Raw genomic sequence first — 10,520 nt, forward strand, 5'->3', positions numbered from 1 at the left:
ACCCAACAAATCCCAATTTCTTGTTTTTGCCATCTTCCCCTTGGCTGCTGAGTAGCTGTCTCTCTCGGGATCCTTGTGAGGTGAGGGTATATGCCAACAGTAGAAGACGAGAAGAAATTATATGTGGGGGCAGGGGTGGAGGGGAAGGCACTCCTCCCCTCTGCCCTCTGCTGGAAATTTCAGGCCTGTACTTGCTGCCCCGAGTGCCATCTTCAGTCCTCCTAATGACTAGGTTGTTTTTCTGGACCTTAGGTTCAACCACAGGTGGGAAACATTAGCCTTGGGGGCAGAAATGTAGCTGTGTGTATTCTTTCCTGAGAGAGAAGGGGTTCCTATTAAACCAGTCAACACAGGAACCCACAAAGCAACTGTTCTTTTGAAAGAGGCACTAGGGCCGCCTGGGCTGCTCGGTCAGTGAAGCGTCCAGCTCTTGATTTCCACTCAGGTCCTGATCTCATGGTCCTGAAATCGAGCCCTGTGTCAGGCTCCGTGCTGAGCGTGGAGCCTGCTTGGGATTCTCTCTCTCCCTCTTCCTCTGCCCCACCACCTGCTCACATGTGCACTCTCTCAAAAAAAAAAAAAAAAATCCAAAAAAAGCAAAATGTTTCAAAAAAAAAAAGAAAGAAAGAAAGAAAAAGAGGCCCTAACTTGCTGGAAATGACCATTTGATGGTGGTGATGGTAACAAGGAGACAGCCAGAGCCCCCAATGACTCAAAGCCTAACTAAGACCAAGAACTGTACTCAACTCCTCATCTGTCTCAATCTTTTCAAAGCCCCTATGGGATACACAACCACGTTTATCTCCCTTTAATCTCCCCAGGAGATTGACTATTCCAGCATTAATCATTACATTTGATACCCGCCTCGGTCCAGTCGCTGTCTACGTGCGAGCTATCACACATCGAACCTTAGTCTTCTCTAGTAGCCATTTTGCTGCCCGTAGTCTCCTGTGGGACTGTAAAATTATTCCAGCAGCCATTCTCATGGCTGTCAGGCTACAGCGAACCCTCCCCTTACTGTAGCCTCTCTTGTTGTGTTTGCTACCTCACAGCGAAGCTCCTTATTCAGGAGACCGCACTGTGCTAGCCGCCTCCCACTGCGCCTTGACCTCACTGGGGTGCTCATCTTTGTTCCTGGCCCACAGTGCAGTGTGAGCCTTTGAAGTGGTTGTCTTCATGCCTGTGGTCTTGCACTGAATGAATTACCTTATTTCAGCCTTCATTGCCATGCTGGGGTCAAACACACAACTTCAAATTATTCTGGCGGTCATTCTCCTCGTTAGTATCTGCTGCCGAACACTGTTCCTACCCCAGCAGTCCTCTTCCATCGTCATGCTGTTTGTCTCACCTGAATGTTGCCCCCTTATTCCAACAGACGTCTTCTTGGTAGTTATGCCACACTGAATGTTTTTTTTTTTTTAAGATTTATTTATTTTTATGTGTGAGAGAGAAACAGAGAGCAGGAGGAGGGGCAGAGGGAGAGACAGAGAGTCCCAAGCAGACTCCACACTGAGCACGAGCCTGACTCGGGGCTTGATCCCACAACCCTGAGATCACGACCTGAGCCAAAACCAAGAGTCTTACGCTTAAACAAATGCCCCACCCCGGTGCCTCTGTGCCACAAAGAATCTTAACCTATCCCATCAGTAGTATTCTAGATTGTTGACACACTTTAAACCTAACCATATTCCAGTGATGTTAATGTTTTGGGGGTCAAACTGAGCTTTGGCCTTTCCCCACCAGTACTTGGTGGTTTGTGTTGCCTTGGTGAACCTTAACTGTATCCCAGCACTTATCCTCATCCTGGTTGCCACTCACTGGACCTCAAACTTATTTCAGCATCTTCTTTGTTAAGAAACCTGGACTGGATCATCCCATGGAAGAACCAAGCAGCACTCGTACATTTTGGAGGATCAGAGGTTTATTTAACACCAGCGGGCTCAGAGGATAGTGATCTCCAAAGGTCTGAGCCCCGAGCACAAGCAAGGGGGGTAATTGATACACTTCTACTTCTGCATACTTCACACTTTTGCTGCACAAGGGAAGCAGAGCAGGGAGAAGAACCCATAAGAACCCTGGGGCAGGGACTGGGACTCCCCCACTGGCTCACTCAGCCATCTTAGGAAACGGATTTTTCCTCTTCTTCTTCATGGTCTTATTTAGACTGTATAATTCACTCTATCCCAGCAATCGACTGAATGCTTCATATCTCCCATGAGGCAAAACATTCTTCCACCGGTCATCGTCACCCATTTTGTGTCATACTGAAGCTCACCCTTACTCGAGCCGTCCCCGTCATGCTGGCTGTCTCATGAGGAGCTTTCATCTAACACCCGTGGCCATGTCGACGCCTGTTGTCCCTTGTTCAACTGTAACCTGATTCAAGCAATCATGATTCTGACAAGGTTCAATCTTATGACACTTACCCTTACCCTGAACCCCAGGGATCATCTTCGGGTTTGTGGACTCCCACCGAACCACAGCGGTGATGACAGGGGTCAGCTTCAGGCTTGATGCCTCACAGTCAACCTTATCCATACTCCAGTGGTCTTCTGCATCACTGTAGTCTCACATGACCTTATCCCAGAGGCCATGTTCACACTTGTCTTCTCACACTGAAGCCTAACCTCCTCCAGCAGTCATCTTCATCTTGTTGCCTTGCACTGAAGCTGTACCATTTTCGTAATTCATCAACTTGCTTCTTGGTTGTGCACTGAAGCGGACCCTTATTCTGGCAGATATCATCATACACAGTGCCACGTGTTGAATGTTAATCATCCATGTGCTTGTGTGTCACACTGAGCCACATCTTCATTCCAGCAGGAATCAGATCAGCGCAACTCATTTCTCACAGCAACTACCACTGTCTTCCAGCACTCAATTCCTAGCTTTTCTTTTTTCATTTTAAGCATAGTTTATGTATTATTCAAACTGGTTTTTTTTGAGTTCTAGAACTCTGTCTTTTTTTGATTGAAGTCTAGTTGGCATAGAACGTTACATTAGTTTCAGGTGTATGACATAGTGATTGGACCAGTCTATACATTATGCTGTTCTCTGCACAAGTGTGGCTTCCATCTGTCACCATGCAACACTAATCCAGTACTGCTGGCTATAGTCCCCATGCTGTGCCTTCCATCCCTGTAACATTCATTCCATAACTGGAAGCCTAGACCCCCCATCCCAGCTTTTTGTTGCATGCTAAAAATAACCTGAATTTAGTGGTTATCTCTATAATCACTGACTCACACTGAACATGAACCTCATTCCGGCTGCCATCTTCATGCTGTTGTCTCACTCTGATCCTTAACCATAATCCATCAGCCATCTTCTTGGTTGTTGGGTCACACTGAACATTAGCCTATCCCTGCAGTGATCTTCTAGCTTATGGTCACACTCAAACTCTTTGCCTTCCTCCAGACAACAAGTTCATGGTTGTTGTGTCTCACTAAACTTTATTCCCCCAGTAACCTTCTTTCTTGGTGTGTCACACCAAACCTAACCTCAGCCAGCAAACAGCTTGATGCTCTCTGTCTCACACTGAGGAGTAAATTCACTCCGGCATTTGTCATTAGCTTTGTGTTACGCTGGAACAATCCTCTCTCGAGCAGCCATCTAATGGCTTTTGTCGCCCAGTGAACCTGAACATTCCCATAGACATCTTCAGGATTGAGGACAGGCTTTTTCCATTGCTCATCTGAATGCTTAGTGTCTCACACTGGACCATAACCTTGATCCCACTGATCATACAAGGAACAAGTGGTCGTCTTCGTTCTTCTGCTTTCTTTTTTTTTTTTTTAAAGACTTTTTTTTTATTTGTCAGAGAGAGAGGAGCAAGAGTGAGCACAGGCAGACAGAGTGGCAGCAGAGGCAGAGGGAGAATCAGGCTCCCCGCCGAGCAAGAAGCCCAATGTGGGACTCGATCCCAGGACATGTGGGATCATGACCTGAGCCGAAGGCAGCCGCTTAACTCACTGAGCCACCCAGGCGTCCCTCTCGCTTCTGCTTTCAACCTGAATCTTAATTTCACTCCACTGGTCACCTGTTTTCAAACCCTGAACCCTCAGTTTATTCCGAGTGCCACGCATACTGGCCGTCTCACTCTGAACGTTAATCTACTTCATGGAAGTCATTTTAAAAAGTAAATGTGAGGAAGTGGGAGGTTGGGGGAGCCAGGTGGTGGGTATTATGGGGGGCGTGGAGCACTGAGTGTAGTGCATAAACAATGAATTCTGTTACACTGAAAAGAAATTAATAAAAAATAAAGTAGATGTGACTTTATCTGTTTGGTGCTTAATATTTAAAATAAAATTGCTGTAGTTTAAAAATAAATTTTTCCATTCTCTTTTAGAGGCCCCCTCCAGGGGCGCCTGGGTGGCTCAGTTGGTTAAGCATCCGCCTTTGGCTCAGATCATGATCTCCAGGTCCTGGGATCCAGCTCCAAGTGGAGCGCCCTACTCAGCCGGGAGCCTGCTTCTCTTTCTCTCCCCTGCTTCTCCCTCTCCCCCTGCTCGTGCTCTGTCAAATAAATACATAATTTTAAAATATTTTTTAAAAATATAAATCCTGCAGCACAAATTAACTCAGTAGGGAGTAGTGAAAACAATTATATTTAAAATACATTTAGAAAACGGGGTGCCTGGGTCAGTTAAGAGTGCGACTCTTGGTTTTGGCTCCAGGGGTGATCTCAGGGTTGTGAGATCCAGCCCTGTGTCCAGCTCCGTGCTCAGCACAGAGTTTGCTTAGGACTCCTGCTCCCTCTCCCTCTGCACCTCTCTCTCAAACAAATAAATAAAATCTTTAAAATACATTTAGAAGGGGCGCCTGGGTGGCTTAGTTGGTTAAGCATCTACCTTCGGCTCAGGTCATGATCTCAGAGTCCTGGGATCAAGCCTTTCATCGGGCTCTCTGCTCAGTGAGGAGTCTGCTTCTCCCTCCCCCTGCCCTCCACTCATGCTCTCTCTCACTACCTCTCTTTTTAAAAAATAAATAAAATCTTAAAAATATAAAAATGTATATAAGTAGGAAAAACTGTCCCTTGTTTATTTTTACCCCAAAGTTTCTTCTATATTCAGTAAGAAAAAATTGTTACTTTTCCGAAGTCTATGACAGCGCTAATGAATTTCTCACTTTAACATTCACATTTCATTTTGTGATACATGGGTTCGGTATTCATGATGCATTTTCGCATCGAATAATTTCAGGCTGAGCCCGCGCTGCGTCCGCAGAACCCGAGAAAGCTAGTGCTGCTACTACTGCCCTCTAGTGGGAGCGTCTGGCACAGGCCCGCCAGCGCAGCCACGGAAGCCACAGGAGGGGGCTGCCCTCGTTTCTTGGATTTTTTCTTCTTCGGCCTTGGGAACGCCAGGCACGGCAGAGGAAAGCTCAGTCTTTTTCTTTTCTTTTCTTTTTTTAAAAGATTTTATTTATTTACTTGACAGAGATCACAAGGAGACAGAGAGGCAGAGAGAAAGAGGGAAGCAGGCTCGTTGCTGAGCAGAGAGCCCGATGCGGGGCTCGATCCCAGGACCCTGAGATCATGACCAGCTCAGTCTTTTTCTATAAAGGGTCTTCAGGAAAGGATTCCTCCACATTTATGGGGCCTGATGACATCTGCTGATTCGGAAGACTCCGCCGTCTCTGTAGCTTCTACTGCCCGAACAGTGTGCGTTTGCAGATAGAATAACCGAAGGCTGCGGCCTCTGTTGCTCGCGGGTCACAGTCACGGACGCCCCTGCCTGAAGGTAACTTCGCACTCCAGACTTATGGCTGGGGAGCCTCGCCCAGCACCTGGGCCGGCTGCAGAAACGCGAGCTGAAGCAGGGCTTGAATGCGGACCAGTCTGACCTCTGCACTGCACCCCACGCTACCTCCCCCGCCCCGCCACCTCCCCACCCCCGTTAACCACCGCCCCCCCACCCCACCACCCCGCTGAGAAACACCTGGCACTAGGCAGAACCTTTGGCAGAAGGGCGAAAGGGCTTCTGGTTGGGCCCTAGGGGCCTGGCATCGTGTGTTGAAAGGGTAGATTCCCTCCTGGACACCAGAATCTGTTCCAAACTGTTGAGATTCAGTTGTTTCCATGATCATTTGTCTTAATATATTTTTTCCTGCCAATTTTGCTCCTCATTAAGGCATTTGTAATCAATGCTATACTCCTTCTTCAGTTCATTCAATGATCCAGGGGTGACGTGATTTCTGTAGGGGACCTGGTCACTGAGTACAGACAGAGGAGGGGGAGATGAGCTGCCCACTGTCCCTTGGGAGCAGCACCCTGCCCCCGGCCTCCCAGGCAGCTCCGATGTGCTGTTGTCGCACACTGGACATTCTCATTATTTGAGTCTTGGTCATCATGCTCCTTGTCTCTCCACCGGGAGCTGTTCCCAGTATTATCATCATTCTTGTTGTCTCACAATCACCCTTAAACTTACTCCACTGACCATCCCCGTGCTTATCTCACTTCTAACTTAAACTTCTCCCAAGGCCAGCTCCATGCTATGTCGTAGAGTGAACCTTACCCTTTCCTGAGCTGGAATCCAAGGGCACCTGGAGAAAACACGAGGGCCCCAGCACGGTCCCAGGCCAGGTCTGCAGGCTGGCTGCAGGAAGCTGCTATTCCTCGGTGCCCCCCAGGGCCCAGAGCTACAGGCTGCTGCAGGCGCAGGAAGAGGCTTGATAGCAGGAGAATTGCTAAATGTCCTGAACCACACAGAGCTCCCATCCAGCATGATTATGCCAGGAACCACTAGACCATGACCAAGAAGCAGACCACCTCTGTATAAGTTTATTCGATGTGGTTTCAAGTCTTAAGTAAGACACTCCTGAGGGCTGCCTGGGTGGCTCAGTGGGTTAAGCCTCTGCCTTCACCTCAGGTCATGATCTCACGGTCCTGGGATCGAGTTCTGCGTCGGACTCTTTGCTGGGCAGGGAGCCTACTTCCTCCCCTCTCTCTCTCTCTCTGCTTGCCTTTCTGCCTAATTGTGATCTCTCTCTGTCAAATAAATAAAATCTTTAAAAAAAGACACTCCTGAAACCAATATTGCACAGTACATTAACTAAAATTTAAAATAGACTTTTTTTTTTTTTTAAGTAAGATTGGGCACCTGGGTGGCTCTGTCGATTAAGCATCGACTCTTGGTTTTGGCTCAGGTCATGATCTCAGGGTCGTGAGATCGAGCCTCATGTTGGGCCCAGCCTGCTTAAGATTCTCTCTCTCCCCATCTAAAAAAAAAAAAAAAAAAAAAAAAAAAAAAAAAGACAATCAAATCCTATAAACCCACCTGAAACCATGTATTGTTTACTCCTCAAGGGAACAAGGCTGTTACACTATCAGGTGCAGACAAGAAAGGGTAAATGAGTTTTGTAAAGCGAAATGCAGAAGACCGAGGCTTCACAGGTAAAGCTCCAATAAGCAATACGCCTTTGAGGCAATGCAAGGGTCCCTCTGAGAAGATCCAAACGACAACTGGGTTGGGACTGCCAACAGCCAATGGCTTTTAGCAGAGGAGAAAAGGAGAGTGAGCCATTTTCTCGAGGGCAAATCAAGTTCTCCATACTAAGGACTAAATCCTGTGGTAACACGCACCTTTACTATGAACGAGTGACTTGTACTAAGAGGCTTTCTGGCATCACTTGAGGAATGGAATTTTCAGTTCCACCTTTATACCAATATGAGGACCCCTCGCCTTGTTGTTTTTTTAAGATTTTATTTATTTATTTGACACACAGAGAGATCACAAGTAGGCAGAGAGGGATGCAGAGGGAGAAGCAGGCTCCCCATCGAGCAGAGAACCCAATGTGGGGCTCGACCCCAGGACCCTGAGATCATGACCTGACCCAAAGACAGAGGCTTAACCTATTGAGCCACCCAGGCGCCCCAACCCGTCACCTTGTATATGGGCTATGGTCTTGGTGCGATGGCTCTGTTAATCCAAAGAGTTGTTGATGCTCTTAACATCAGAGGCCTTTAAAGAGATGAATCAGAACAGAGATCCACGAGAGACTTAAGACATAGCTTCTGAGGGAAAACCAGACTCCAAAGTATGGAGATTTCACTATCAGAATGCAGCACATGGAGAAGTAGGTCTGAAAGGAACTTGAAGATTGCCAGAGGAGGTAGAAGGAGCGCCCTGGCTTGAATTCATCCCTCTCAAGGAAGGTGGTGTGAACACAACACATTTATTCCACTTCTTATAGCTCCTCAGCAGCTGGAGTGGTTGAAGGCTGAGGGATGTTAAATTCAGGGGGTGGTTTGGTTTCTGTATTTCACACTTTTGCCTTCTCTAGATGCATGAAATCTAGGTCAGTTTATGTGGGAGTCAGAGCAGGGGCTTTGGTGAAGCTCAGAGAAAAGGAATCTTGGGGCGCCTGGGTGGCTTCGTGGGTTAAAGCCTCTGCTTTCGGCTCAGGTCATGATCCCAGGGTCCTGGGATCGAGCCCCACATCGGGCTCTCTGCTCAGCGGGGAGCCTGCTTCCCCCTCTCTCTGCCTGCTTCTCTGCCTGCTTGTGATCTCTGTCTGTCAAATAAATAAATAAAATCTTTAAAAAAAAAAAAAAGGAAAGGAATCTTGTTTTGAAAGGGATTATGACAAAGTGAGTAGTTCAAGGGACATAAAAAATCTGGCGTGATGTACAGCGTATTATTCATCCCAGACATTCTTCTTTAGCACATAGCACTTCAAAATGCCGACTATGTGTGGGTGCCTGGGTGGCTCAGTCCGTTGAGTGTCCAGCTCTTGATTTCAGCTCAGGTCATGATCTCAGGGTCATGGGATCGAGCCCTGCATCAGGCTCCACGCTCAGCTTGGAGTCTGCTTGTCCATCTTCCTCTGCTTCTCCATCACTCCCCCATCACTCTCTCTCTCTCTCTGTAAAATAAATAAATAAAACTTTTTAAAAAAGATTTTATTTATTTATTTGACAGATAAAATATTTAGGGCCACCCAGATGCCCCTAAATAAAATCTTTCTTAAAAATTATTTTAAAAAGAACACAAGGACGCCTGGGTGGTTCAGTGGGCTAAGCTGCTGCCTTTGGCTCAGGTCATGATCCCAGGGTCCTAGGATCGAATCTTGCATTGGGCTCCTTGCTTGGCAGGGAGCCTGCTTCTCTCTCCACCTCTGCCTGCCTCTCTGCCTGCTTGTGAGCTCTCTCTCTCTCTCTCTCTCTCTGACAAATAAATAAATAAAATCTTTAAAAAAAAAAAAAACAAAAAGAACACAAAATGCAGGCCATATTGAAAGGTGAAGAGGTGGTAAGGCGTCCAGGAGAGGGAGGCTCATGGATGGGATCTGCCTAACACATGAGTAATAACCTAATCCCCTCAACATATGAATCAGGATTTCAGGCAATCCTTGGAGATAAAACTTCAATTTTGCGTATCAGTGTTTCATGTATATTGGGTGTTGTGATGGGTTTCCCTCATTCAGAGGAAAGAGAAATATTATTTTCATATCTTTCGATCCGCAAAGAATGTGAAATTCGGCCTTGTAAGACCTCTGAGAAGTCTGGTCTGACAAAGCAAGATGGAAAAGGCTGGACAGAGACTAACTTATCCATCACTCTGGTAAGAAAAGCAGCTACCACCACCCTTCAATCCCAGTAGTTAAAATTCCAGAATTAGGGGACCGGGGACATTGATAGCTGGGCACCTAGGAACAACTGCTATATGACATGCAGAACATAGTCCAAAGAAACCTTTCACCGAGGGAACAGGGGGTCCAAAAATGCAGGGAGGCAGAACGGGGAGCAAGCCAATCTCTTCTGTCTCACTGCCCCTTCACACACATCAAGGACACCCCTGAAGATACTAAAGTAACTGAAAGGTTCCAGACTGTTTTCTAAGTGTCTGCCTTACATCTAGAACCCTGGTTTTCCAGGGCTTTAGGATACGAACTAAATTTTATCCCATATAACTCTTAAAAAAAAAAAAAACAAACCTAAATGGGGGCACCTGGGTGGCTCAGTCAGTTAAGGTGCCCGACTTGGTTTCGGCTCAGGTCATGGTCTGAGTGTCCTGAGACTGAGCCCCTCCTGGAGCTTCCCCATCCCTCTCCCCCTGCCTTTCCCCTCCCCTGCTCTCACATGCATGCGCACATGCGTGCACATGCTCTCAAATATTTTTTTTAAATATAAATGAATCTTTTTTCCTAAATGAACTTTAAAAGCAGAAATAGGATGAACCTAATATTCTAATCACAGTGCGGCAAAACGGGAAAAGTTAAAAAGAAAATAGCAGGGCGCCTGGGCGGCTCAGGTCATGATCTCAGGGTCCTGGGATGGGCCCGCATCAGGCTCTCTGCTCAGCAGGGAGCCTGCTTCCTCCTCTCTCTCTCTCTGCCTGCCTCTCTGCCTACTTGTGATCTCTCTCTCTCTGTCAAATAAATACATAAAATATTTTAAAAAAAGAAAATGGCAATATCATATAGCTTTGAATCAAAGAGGAATTATAATGAAAACTGCAATTATGAATAATTCTGAAATCATCAGTAATAACACCGTGGTGATTAATTTAATGTGCCAA

Source organism: Mustela putorius, unplaced genomic scaffold (assembly GCF_011764305.1).
Source record: "Mustela putorius furo isolate JIRA1106 unplaced genomic scaffold, ASM1176430v1.1 tig00003899_pilon_pilon_pilon, whole genome shotgun sequence".
Classification (NCBI taxonomy): Eukaryota; Metazoa; Chordata; class Mammalia; order Carnivora; family Mustelidae; genus Mustela; species Mustela putorius.